The 13,469-nt window shown below is 41.3% G+C and overlaps 1 protein-coding gene and 1 long non-coding RNA gene across 4 annotated transcripts in view; one reads left to right on the forward strand and one right to left on the reverse strand.

Moving 5' to 3' along the window:
* LOC112550192 overlaps positions 1 to 12,413 on the forward strand; it is a 38,014-nt gene extending 25,601 nt beyond the window's left edge. For 2 of the 3 annotated variants that reach the window (XR_003093875.1, XR_003093876.1), the window contains 2 exons: positions 7,832 to 7,919; positions 12,089 to 12,413. This is a non-coding gene — a long non-coding RNA (uncharacterized LOC112550192). The remainder of the gene's footprint in view (positions 1 to 7,831; positions 7,920 to 12,088) is intronic. The other variant, XR_003093877.1, reaches the window with a different exon arrangement.
* Positions 1 to 13,469, reverse strand: part of LOC102369985 (kinesin-like protein KIF26B) — a 181,364-nt gene that overhangs the window by 111,430 nt on the left and 56,465 nt on the right. The gene's annotated exons all lie outside the window — the stretch shown is intronic.

Below are 13,469 nucleotides of genomic sequence, written 5' to 3' on the forward strand. Positions count from 1 at the left end.
CCCCCCAGGGCAGCACAGGGCAGTGGGGGGCAGCAGGGCCCAGGCTGGGGCCACTGGGGCTGTCACCCTGCCCTGGTCTGTGTGGGCAGGGCCCCAGCGACCTCAACAGCAGCTGAAACTGCCGGTAAGTGCCAGGGGGGAGGGTTTAGGGTAGGGTTTGTGGGGGGATTCCCAATGCTGGAGTGGGGACCAGGGAAGGGATGGGGGGGGGCTGAGGGAGAAGGCAGAGCCCGTGAGGGTCCCGCCCATGGTCCCCTCCCTCCTCCTCCAGCCCCGCAACCCCTTACTTACCGGCAGTGGAGCCTGAGTCCAGCTCCCTACTCCTGGCACACTGCCTGCCCGTGCACTGCCTGCCCTGCACGGGCAGGCAGCATGCTTCAGCACCAGGGCGAGGGCTAACCATAGAGACGCTCTGGCAGCCAGAGCGTCTCTATGGAGGACCCAAAGGGGTTTGAGATACTGCAAGAAGTACATGTGGGCTCATCTGAACATGTCCCAAATGTCAAAATCTGATAGAAGCCTTCTCTCATTATAGTCTACTCCTTATGTATAAGTGCAAAAGGGTACATTACTGCAATGCCTGTTCCAAAGCATGATTACAGTTGTTATCAAGAGAAAACCCTTCTATCTAAATAAATGAATTCTTCTTAATTTAAAACTAAGGCTAATTCCACTGAACATAACAAGCAAGTACCAAAGGACTGTAATAAATCAATTTTTCTTGCCTGCAGTCCAATCTAGATTTAGCCACTTGGTTCATCTTAATAAACAAGTTACTCGTTCAAAGGATAATGAATGAAATGTTTTGCCTTGAGGAACAGTTTTATTTAATAGTTTTGTATTACAATGGCAGAATGTATATTCTACTAGTATGAATTATCTTCTGATTTCTGGAACATCTTGAAAATGTGTGGCCCATCTCTAGAGTTACCTGCAAACTATAAACCTAATGTTCCCACTGTAGTGACAACTATTTTTTTTAGGAAACCATTTTGTGAACTGGACTGAAAAGAAGATAAAATATTAAACACTTCCAAAGGAAGGGGAAATCTTATTGTACAAGACCTGCTGTGCCCAACACAGCAAATGACTGACAAGGTCAACAGAATATTGAAGTTTAGAGGATTTAAACCATGATTTAAAAACAAGTAGTATGCACCTGAATTATGTTACAATCTGACAACTTTAAAAAAAGAAAAGAATAAGGCAGCTATCAAAGGATCAGTTTCAGAATGGTTGACACCAGCTGAGTTGTATGGTTATACATGCCATGCCTTGGACTGACACAGAGGAGACATCAGCTGCAATTCTCAGCTTCTAATGTGGTTTACATCCACACATAAATTTCTTATCCAGATGGATCTGTATTTTTTTTTTTACTGCAAAGCAAGGACCAAACCATGATTTGTTATGTGCATATAAATCAAAAATAGCTCCTTTGACATAAAAAAGATTTACTTCTAGTTTATACTACTGGCAGAGAAATCAGTATCTGACTGATATGGATTCATCTCAATTTAATCACATATATAGCTTTCCATTAGCTTCAGTGGCAGTATGGATAGGGGTTATGTTTATTCCTAAATATGCAATACATATCAAGAGGCCTTATAATTAGTACTTGTTTTCTCCCCTCTTCTGACCCAAAGCTTGCTAGTCTGCAGCTATTCATATTGTCACTAGGGCTAGAGCCAGAAGTTAAACATAAACCAATTTAAGTGATCAGAAACTGGTTTAAACCTGTAACAGAACAGAAGCTCTGTGCACATAAACCAGTTTCAAAATGGCTGAAACTGGTTTAAGACAAATCTGGTTTAAAGTAGTATCAGACTTAACTGATTTGGGTCAAAACACTTTATGAAACTTCTGTCCCAGACCCTTTCCTGGTTCAAGTTAAATCACAGTCCCTCAGCACCCCAGCATGTTTTGCAGCCCTGGGCTGGCTGTGCTGTGCCGTCTTCTCCAGAGAGCAGGGCTGGCCCTGCCCCTTTGCTTCCTAGCTGGAGCAGTGAGGGCTGGCTGACAAGGTAGGGGGGAGGAGGAGCAAGCCCAGTCTGCAAGGGGGCCAAGCAAACCCCAGCTGGGGGCTGGGGGGGGGTGTTAAACACCCCTTTCCCTGCTCAAACTTACTGCAGGCTGCAGCTGTGGACTACAAATCCCAGACGCACCTGGAAGCAGGAAGAGGAAGTGATGAGTAACCCTCCAGAGTCCTGCTGCTGTAATTTTGGACTAAAAATCCCAGAGACCTCAGGGGCAGCAGGAAGAGGAAGCAAACACACTGCCTATACTGGACATGACAGAGAACCATGCTCTAGCCCCCGCCCCCCCAAATTCTGGCCTGAGCTACTGCAGGCACGTGGCCGCATTTCCTGAATGTCTGATTCACTTCTGTTTCAATTTAATCTCTGCAGTTTAGACTAACCTGCAAAGACTGAATCAATTCAGCCTCAGGCTTTTTGACTGTCTGTATTTAGCCCAGAAGAGCTGCATTTTTAAGACACTAATTGAGAACAAAGAAATACCCACAGTCTGGTATCCTGTCTCTGACCACTGCTCCATGTCCCATTCACAATACTTTGTTCTTAATCTGTACACCCTCACTCTCATTCCTGTTTTCTTATTTGTTTCTGGGACTGATGTCCCAGAAATCAGTCGTCGTATTCTCAGTAGCCTCCCTATTAAGGTGGTGCTTATAATTTTTCCTGGTGAGCCAAGACCCATTTTTCTCCGAGCGCAACAAATAGACCTGTCTCTGACAATTACCATTATCAGCTAGTTCACAATTAGTGGTTGGTTCCCCATGTCTATTCAAGGCATAAAAATTAGTAATTAGCTTAATGTGCAGCAAAGAAGTTTTAGGTTACATATGAGGAAAATCTTTCCATTCTAAAGATAGGTAAGCACTGGAATAGGTTACATAAGGAGATGGTAGAATCCATGAGACAGTAACTTCTAAAAACAGGAGAGAGAAATAACTATCAGAGATGGTCCAGAAATACTTGCTCCCACCTCAAGGTCACCTCCAAGCCTAATTTCTATGATTCTGCATTATGAGGAATCACACCTTAGTGAAAGATGCAATGCAAAACAGTAGGACCCGCTCATTCCTCCAACCCTCTGATACAGGGGAAGTCAGGCAAGATGCAAGAGAAGCTCCCAATGTATATTCTTAGGAATGATGCGGAAATCGATTCTTCCACTGACTTCAGAGTTACTCCCACACATCACACCAATCTAAAACCAATATCAAACTGCTTATGGGAAGCCACCCTCCCTCCCCATACAAAAAAAATCCCACCACAGCCAGGCTCATGATAAATGAAACAAAAACATTACCATACCACCACGCCTCAGTATAGTTCACAATAAAGAATATGATGAAGGGAAAAGTAGGAATTAAACATCCCTCCCACTTACAACAAAGAAACCTTTAGCTCCATGCATAAGAAGAGCACAGATGAAGCATGTGCATTGTAATGGGATAAGGGCTAGTATTAAGAGATACAGAAAGTCTAAAAGGAAGGGAAAGATTTAAGGTAGAAAGAATGAGTTTGCAGACAGGAAAGACAGAAGTTTACATTTAAATTGTGTACCAAGCCAATAAATCTAACAGGAGGTAATGTTTCTAAGAAAAGGGCCTGTGTGGCCCAAAAAGGAAAGGGTTTTATGTTTTTTTAAGATTCCCTAATCCTGATGGTTTGATACCTCCCTTCAACTGCTGCCTCTTTGAGAAATGTAACAACCCAGGGGGTTCCTCCAGTTTATGTCCAGAATTTAAGAGTCATGCTGACTCACACCACAAAAAACAACATGTACCTTATGTAACCAGCTGCAATTAACCAAGGAAGCTAAACTATGGGATATAAAAGAGTTCCAGAAAATTAATACTCAAGAGTTTAAAACTTATTTGGAAATAAATTAGCTGCATACATTTGAATAATCATAGAATCACAGAAGTAGGGTCGGAAGGGACCTTGTAGATCTTCAAGTCTGACCACCTGCCTAGGCAGGAGAGAAACTGGGCTCAAGTGACCCCAGCCATGTAGGCATCGAGCCGCTTCTTAAAGACCCCCAGGGTACTTCTCTTGTGAAGGCTGAACAGGTTCAGGTCCCGTAGCCTCTCAGTGTAGGGTCTGCCCTGCTGTCCCCGGATCATGCGGGTAGCCCTCCTCTGGACCCTCTCAATGTTGTCCACAGCCCTCTTGAAGTGGGGTGCCCAGAACTGGACACAGTACTCCAGCTGCAGCCTGACCAGTGTCACGTAGAGGGGGAGGATCACCTCCTTGGCCCTACTCGAGATGCACCTGTGGATGCACGATAGGGTCCAGTTAGCCCTGCCGACCGTGACCTAGCACTGTCGGCCCATGTTCATCTTGGAGTCAATGATGACTCCAAGATCCCTTTCTTCCTCCGTGCTCTCAAGAAGGGAGTTTCCCATCTTATAAGTGTGTTGCTGGTTATTACTGCCCAAGTGCAGCACTCTGCACTTGTCCGTATTGAAACGCACCCTGTTTTCGTCAGCCCACCCTTGCAACCTATCCAGGTCTTTCTGCAGTCTTTCCCCCCCTGCTAGTGTGCTCACCTCATCCCAGATTTTGGTATCATCAGCGAATTTGAACAGGTTGCTTTTCACCCCATCGTCCAAATTGCTGATAAAGAAATTGAACAGCGCGGGCCCTATATATATAATGAATATATATATATAGAAGCAATCACTAGCAACAAGTAGAGGTTAGTATTCACTGCTATTTATTCACTCTTGTCTGGCAAACTTTTCTGATGATGGGAATTTAATTCTCTAGGACAGAGGTTCTCAAACTGTTGTCCATGGACCACCACTGGTCCATGAGCTCCATTCAGGTGCTCCACAGAAAGACTGAGGAACAATTGAGAATATCTGTACTTGGCCCTGCACTTGATTTATTTTTTTTTTACAATGGAGATCAAGGCCGTTTTGATGATGATGCAAAAAAGGTTATTAAGTGGTCTGCCAAAACCCCCAGCAATTTTCAAGTGGTCCATGAAAAAAAAGTTTGAGAACCACTGCTCTAGGAGCATCCAGCGCTAGAAACTGATCCTGAAATCTGTTTCACAAAGTGCTGAGGTCGATGCCAAAACAGGAGCACCACCCAAAATGCTATTTGCAAAAATATTCTTCATGTTTATTTTATATAAATAATGCTGACCATGGGCAAAGGGTGATCCAAGATTGATGGCCAAAATGTGTCTGATGTCACAGAGCTGTCTCAGGTTCCTTGTCAGCAGTCATTAATCCCAAGCCCTTCTTCTCAGTCATTTACAGTGAATGGACCAGGCTTTGTAAGTATATGTATCTGATCCTATGGTTTGACAGGTGGGACAGGAAAAGGAAGGTCAGATTTCAGGAGGGATGTAGGTTGGCATGACAGTTGGAGCTCAGAAATGCAAACTGGGGAGCTGGTTGCAACTAGACAAAAAAACCAAACAAACCCATGTAAGAATCTCACTTACCCACAACTCTGTCCACCATTTCATTTATTGCTCAAGAAATAGAGCAGTAAGAGTAAAATAATTAGTCCTCATTCAGGGACAGCTAAATCCAAGGTGTGTAAGAGTTTTGCTTGAGTATATACATTTTTAAAAATTGCACGTACATGATGATGGAGTGTTTGGAACTCAGGTCCTTCCTTCAGCAACAAAACTGATACCTCTATTTAAAATTCCTTGCTCCCCCTGAAACAACACATAACGCAAAACAAGAAAGTTGAGGAAACTGCTTTATCTGTATAGAATAATGCCATCCATTAAGGGACATATACTAAACCTTTTACTCAGATAAGTAAAAGAAGAATTGATCTGCAAATGGACATCTATATTATATATTCAGGTATAGCAGAGCTATCCAACACACCCAATCCCTTGGGCTAGATCCAGACCAGAGGGCTCCTCAAGGGCTGGATCTGTAAGCAGCACTGGGGTGAGTGACAAGGCAAGCACTGGCAGTGTTGAGGTGAGCAGTAGAGTGAACATCAGGGGTTAATGCAGCCACTGCTTGCTCCCTACCACTGATATGCATTGTGGACAGTGCTCTGTGTTCCAGATTTTGTCAGCACGCCCTGTCTCAATTTGGTCCCAAGTCCCAGTCCCACAGACCATGAATTTGACAACCCTAAGTTACAGATTTAGGGACTTGGAAGATTTTATCATTAAAGTCAAGTGAGGAAGGAGAGGGGACTTTGTGTAACTCTGTGATGTTAGCAATGGCTTATCAGAGGACCTACAGGGCAAGAAAAGTGTGGCGCACAGTGCAAAATCGTGGCCAAAACTTTTAAAGCAAAAATAACCACAATCTTACATTGTCCTAAGCTCTACAGTGAGTTGGGTTACTGGGCATTTTGTCTGGTGGTCCAGTAGCTTCCTGGGTCCTCGGGGCTGATCTGCTTCTGTAAAACTCAACTCAGGTAAGCTTGACAGCTGTTTCTTCCTCCTGCCCAAGTTGTTCCTGTATCTGCTAAATACTGCTCCCCTCCAGCCATCAGTGTCTGATTTTTTAAAAACTCCTGACAATAGCTATCTCAAAAGATAAAGAAAAATAAACCCTTCAAATATGAAGTGCATCTTTTTCTTTAAGATCTGAGATATGAACTGGCGTGTAGCAAAACTAGTCCAATGAAGGCCTTGGCTAGGAGAATTTCCAGGGTTTTCTGTGACTGTCCTCATGTCATACAATACCTCCAAAGTTGTGACTTCAGCAAAATACTTCTTCTCACTCTCACCTTCCATTCAAACCCACTACACTCAGAATTCAGATAGCCAGATTTGCAAAGTCAAGCAACCTAGGGAAAAGTCTTTGTTTATCCAAGATATAAAAGGACAAGATCATGGTTTTATAATCTACCCTATATAAAGAACTGTGAATAATTGCTCAGGGAACATTTTCATCATGTTTGATCCCTCATGCCCTGTTTTCCTCAATGATACCTCTCATATACGCATGTTGGAGCCTTGCCTAGCCAAAAAAAAAAAAAGGGAAAATGGTAAGGAACAGCCTAACAGAAGGAGACATTCTCTAGTTCTGGTAGGGATTACATGCTCTTGGCAACTAACAACACTGTTCAAATCCAAACATAGAATGGCCTACAGTATTTTCCACTGTGGGTGCATCTACAAGTGCCCCCAACTGTGTAGTTGTTACTGCACAGTCATTTAATATTTGCTTTAGCAAGTACCAAATGACCGTTGCTGCGCAGTCCGAGCAGCACAGTAGTGTTGGCATCACGGCTTGTGCCTGCCAATGCTACATCCATCACTGTACGCTACGGCCATCGTTACAACAACATAGCATCTTGTGTAGACGCTCCCTGGAAGAGTGTGAATTCATTTTACACACATCTACTTTAGTTGCCTTCAATTTCCTGCTTGCTACTAAAGCTCTGTGTTTCTTATTGTATATCTGAGGATTTTCATGGTGATTATTACTATTACTTTTGGACTATATTCAGACAACAGACTGAACAAGACTCATTTAGATTCCATGTAAAGGTCACAGAATCAAAAAGATTTAGGATGGACTATTCCCATCTCCACAACTATTCAACAGTGCCAGTATGTACATACCAAACGTAAGCTTCTGTAGTTCATGAAATTTGCTGGTTCTTTTCTACACACTTAGTAAAAAGTTTTATTTTAAAAAATCCTCCCACAACAGATGGCAACTTATTAACAAAACATTTTTCTCACAAAATATTGAAAAACTTAAAGCAAAACAGTGTTGACAGAAAACTCTTGTATTTGATATTTCGGTACCACAGCAAAAATAATCATTTCATTGAGTTTCCCTCCTCACCTATAGACTTAAACAATGCTCCATCATAAGGAATGAGATTTATACAGAAAAGAGGAAGATAAGTCAGCCTGAAAACTGGAATAAAAAAAAACAGGTAAAAGAATTGTTTGCACAGCCCCTCCCCTGCCCGCCCCCCCAACCTATATTTCTCCTTTTCTACTCCATCCAACACACCACAGGAACATTTCATCTTCTAGTCATTAGAGCAGGTGGGTCCACGCTCACTAAAGGCCTTGGGGGTCTACTTGAGATTCCACGCTGCCTTAAGGAAACCATATTCTTTTTCACCCCATAATTACTACATATAGGTGTGTTTGATTATAGACCTATTTAAGTGCACTGTTTCTTCAAAACTGACCTCAAGAGTTAAAGTAGTCCTGGTGTTATAAACTGGAAAGTTGAAGAAATCCTTTGGTGCTGATTACTGCAGCCATCTAGAAATGCTTAAAGAAACCAAAGAGTGCATACTGAGGAATTCAAAGTTGGATAAATATTGTAGAAAGCCCTCTGTACTGCTGGTCCATTGGTCAGATTTTTATTTTTCCCAAAAATCAGCACCCTACAATAGTTACCTTTTTGCCCATTAAAGACCTACTTGTTCTTAAAGTCCTGCATTGAAAAGAGAGGAAAAGAGCCAAGAGCTGTTAAACTCACCATTGGGAGACATCACAAGCAAGGAATTAATTAGCAAATTAATTCATCCATTCACAGGCAAAAGGAATATGGTAAATTCTTTTTATCATCAGCTTCAAAGGTGCATCTGCTACATGGAACATTTTCATTTTGTGAAAGAACACTTTTGAATTCCATATTCTTATATATCTTGAGCAAGTCAGCACAAAAGCAATGCTTGCAGCAGCAAATGCAGGGTGAAAGAGGGCAAGAGAGATGTACCTTCCATATTTAATTGTGCTGAGTAGCATCTGTGCAAGCATTCTTGTAATTCATCAGATAAGCAAGAAATTCATCTGTCTGCATGGCTATTTACCAGAACCACACAGTGACACATCCTATTCATACCTCATTGGAAAAACGATACAGTGTAACACTGCACATTTCGGTTTTTTAACCTCTGCTGCTTGCCTTACGAATTTTAAAGCCAACAAGGCTTACCCAACGCATCTCCCTCTACAGACTACACAGCATTTACTTTCCAATCACCCTATTTTAGAATCCTTATATCTGATCAAGTCCTTGGTCCAGTTAGAGAAGACCATGCTCCCTATTGTGTTTTTAACATATACACATGCACACACACACACACACACACACACACACATATGCACATACAAAATTGTAAAAAAGGACATACAATTTCAGTGACCGTTATCAGCAGACAAGGTAATATCCCAGATTGGAATGCCTTGAGGACTTTGAGGATTCTTCAATATGGATCCAAACTTTACCATTTGCTCTACAATGGCTAGGGACAGACATTCAAAAAGCCGGAGCCTGAATTGATTCAATCTTTGCAGGTTAGTTTAACATAAGGCTTTGGCCAATGGGTCAAAGTAAGACCCAAGCTGTCTGCACTCTGGGGAGTTTGTTTCCTAGCCTTTAGAACCTCCTTCTAATTATTACGCAAAAATCTTATCCGTGCTTGAGGAATCTCTTATCATTAGGATTTTGTAAGATAATAAACCACTTACTTATAATTTCTTCTACTGTTTTTCCTAAATTTGATCTCCACTAATCATCATTATATACAACTTAAGTCCACCTACAGAGAGCTGGAAGCAATATCTCCCCAAGTACATAGGCTAGAAACAGATGCCTTCAGTGCTGTGTGATCAGCTATGCCTAGACATGTCACGACACAGCTGATCGCACGTCAGGAGCATCTATAGAGGTCCACGGTTGGCACGTTCCCCTCACTGCAGCCCCCACAATATTGAGGAGCAGGAGAATATCCTTCAGGGGATTTCTCCACAGGCATAACTGCAAGCAGGTTCCCCCCAACCTGCAGATCTGTGCACACAGAAATCCCTTGCAGAGGGATTTCCCCACCCTGTCTGCAAGGGCAGAGGAGGGAGTGGGAGTCCTACTTCCATGCTTGCAGATGGAGCTGGGAAATCTGCAAGTGATTTCCTTGCACACATCTGTAAGTATACAGGGAGGATTCAGAGCACATGAGGAAATCCCTTGCAGAGGGCAGCACAAAGTGAAAGCAAACAGACCATACCTTCTGTTGTGCCACAAATGCTCAAGTTGTGCCCATGAGGGATTTCCTCGCGGGCGCAACTTGAGCATTTGTGGCACAACAGAAGGTAAAACCTGCAGGATTTCTCCCCTTCCTCAACACAGGGGGGAACATCTGTGAGCAAGGGTTTTCACCCACTTGCAAACACATCCCAAGTCAGAGTGCAACAATCAGGGACATCTATACGCATCCCTGAGGTGCAATCAGCTGTGTTGCAACACTAAAGACATGTTTTTAGTCCCAGATACTTTGCAAACCCTCCTCTTCACAGGGTGGGTAAGGAACCTAAGGCTGTAAAGTATCTAGGTTCTATTGTATTCAATAAAAACAAGAGCTGTGTGAACAAATTCTCACTGTTTCCATTTCACTAGGTTTCAAACTGAAAAAAAATGGGAAGGTTGCTTCAAATTTCCTCGGTGTTGAAAACTTTGAGATATTATAGAAGACCTGAGGGTGAAAACTTTAGGGTTTTTGTGTATTTCCCTTCCATATGTTCTCTAGAATGCTGCATCTCACTCCCTACTTTGATATTTTATAAAGAGCTTCAGTTTAGTTGTGGGCTAGTTACAAAATTCTCTTCTATAGAAGACAGCCAGTATGGAATTGCCATCATGACCACATACAACCTGAAACAAGCTTCCTATAAAATAGTACACACAGAAGTCCAAGACTTTAAATACACCCTTGTCCAAGTACCTCCTGTTTCTCAGATTTGATTCACTATCATTCGAGCATGCGTGTAAAACCTGGGATGGAGGCCAGGATTAACAGACGTGCATCCAGCTGAGCTGACATTTCAGTCCTTCCATGGCAAGTCACCAGCATTTCCTGTGCTGATCTGCACCAAGGCAATCTGTATTCCAACCCACTGGGCACAGTAAATCTTACCCTTCACAGCAAGGAGGATAAGAGAAAGGAATTCATGTGGAACCATGTCCTTTAAACATTTTTACTATATTTATGTCCATTAAAAAAGATGGGTCATAGACCTAGTTTTCAGGAGGAGGGGAAAAATTACAGGAGAGAAGAAAATTAAGATTACAGATTTAAAGAGAACATTTGGGTCTCTTAAAGAGATGATTCTCTTTCTTTTTAGCCCTGTGAAAAGGGGGTGGGGATTGCTATTAGAAACCCAGAAAGTCCAAGAAGAATAAAGGGAACACCCACTACTATATCTCTCAGCTGTAGGTTTACAAGATCTTAAGTGGATAAGAACACCTTATGACATTGAAGATTCTAACAATAAACACCAGGACAAATACATAGCATCACATTGTATTATACAAAAACTGAGAGAAGAGTTCACAGTCTTCCGATGTAATCCAATGTAGCCATGGATCAGCAAGGAAGATATATGCATTTGGACTCAAACTGATAGATTTACATTTCTTTAAAAGACCCAAACAAAAAACCCTAATTCATTTGTATTACACAGTCACAAGCTTTGCAATATTCTGCTATCCCACTCATATTGAGCAAGTAAAATGTTTTCTTCATTGACTCTATTTTTCATGCTAAGAATAAGCAAGCAGACTGTGTTCCTTACCTTCTTTCTACATTTTAAATGTTTATGACTATTCTTTTTTATATTGTACTTGTTCACACTTGCAGATCCACAAACAATGAAGAATGAAATATGTCTGAAGTAGTTGCTGGCAACCAGTTTTTACTTCCTGTTTCCAGTGGGTGGAGCTGAGCCCCACCTACTGGTTACTTACCTGACAACAGTGAAATAAATTGCCAGAGGTAACCAAGATCCAGGCCTTCATAAAGATTTACTTATTTGTTTAATCTTACTACAAGCAGTCCCTTTGACATAGCAAAACATTGCAGGATCAGGGCCAGAAAAAAATCTTTCCCGAGAAAAAAGAATTCACAGTATTTAAAATCACACTTCTGTAATCACCATCAGTACTTTTAAAACATCATCAAAAGTGCTCTTGACACCTGTTGCTTGGTTCTCTAAAACAAAGGCAAATGACTGTCTAATTAAAGCAGCTCTGGATAAGGCTAATCAATACAACTCTAAATCATGTATGTTTATTTTTAAACTTTTCTTACAGAGAAACACCACCAAAAAAACAACAACTTACATCTGAAGTATGGGCAATTATGGACAACAAGTGCCATTTCAGTATAAATAGGGGAAAAATAAATCTAAATTATGGAACACTTAACTCCTACGAATTGGCTGTTAACTGAGACAATAGTCTACAAGAGGTTGTTTGGAGCATCTCATTAATAAAATTCAAAATTGTTTTCAACAATTATGTGCAATCATTGTCATTTTATCACTGGCCAAAAATAGTCCCTCATCGCGTGCTTCAATATATAATTATATCACAGATTGCCAAGAAAATCATATTGTCTGCAGAGGAGACTTGGAACTGTATCACACTGACAAAAGGAAATACCACATACTAATTTAAAAGAAAATGTTGGTTGTGGAAAGGAACTTGCTGTGAAAGAAAACCAATAAATATTGCTCAGAAATCAAGAGCAAGCCTTTATAAAACTATATTGCAGTAATTTGTGTTTTTGTTGATTCATTTTGATGGACCAATAGTATTTTCCAATCCTTCTTCTCTCTTTGGAATAAAAGTGCAGGCTTCCTTTAGCGGGTGTTCACTATCAAATGTACCCCTCCATCTCAATTTTACTTCCTTTTTTTTGCGCACTGAATGAAGAGTGCAAAATAGAAAGATGCAAATGAGTATCAAAGATTTATTTATTAAAAGTTTTTTCCATGGTGTTCAGTGCAACAGTATTGAGCGGTTTCAGCATTAATTAATTTATTTTGGCAAAAATTATGTGGTAAAGAAAATAACTAATCTCTCCATCTGTATAACGCAGTTGGATGGGCAAGATGGTTCTTCTATCACCTGACCTATTGTAACAAGATCCAAAATAACATTACCTCAGTCCCTGCAGCATAAAATATTATCCTATATTTAGTCCTATCATTTGCAAGCCCTCTTGTGTTTGGTGTTCTATACTATAAAACCCTTCTGGAATCAGTCAAAGCAGCATCATGTATACAGCTAGGCCCAACAACTTTGTATCTACAGGCAACCCCCGCTTAGTGCTCTTAATTGGTTCCTGAAAAACCAAGCGTTAAGCGAAACAAGTGTTAAGGGAAACTGAAAGTATTTGACAACCCAAGATGGCAACCACAAGTGTTTTTAATGACCCAAGATGGTGACCATAAGCATTATAACAAAACTCACTGAGCGCTAAGTGGAATCAGGTATCAATTTAAAATGAGCGTTATAGAAAAATAGTGCTAAGCCTGTATTGTTCTGCTGTCTTTTGTTACTCAGAAGAACAATTCACCCATCTCTGCAGACCAGAACTGGAGCTTCAAACCACTCTTAAATCAACCAGCAGTGCATACCTTACTTTCAAGAAAAAAAATCACAAACATTTTGTATTTTGCCAATACAT

This window comes from Alligator sinensis, unplaced genomic scaffold, assembly GCF_000455745.1.
Source record: "Alligator sinensis unplaced genomic scaffold, ASM45574v1 scaffold534_1, whole genome shotgun sequence".
Lineage (NCBI taxonomy): Eukaryota > Metazoa > Chordata > Crocodylia > Alligatoridae > Alligator > Alligator sinensis.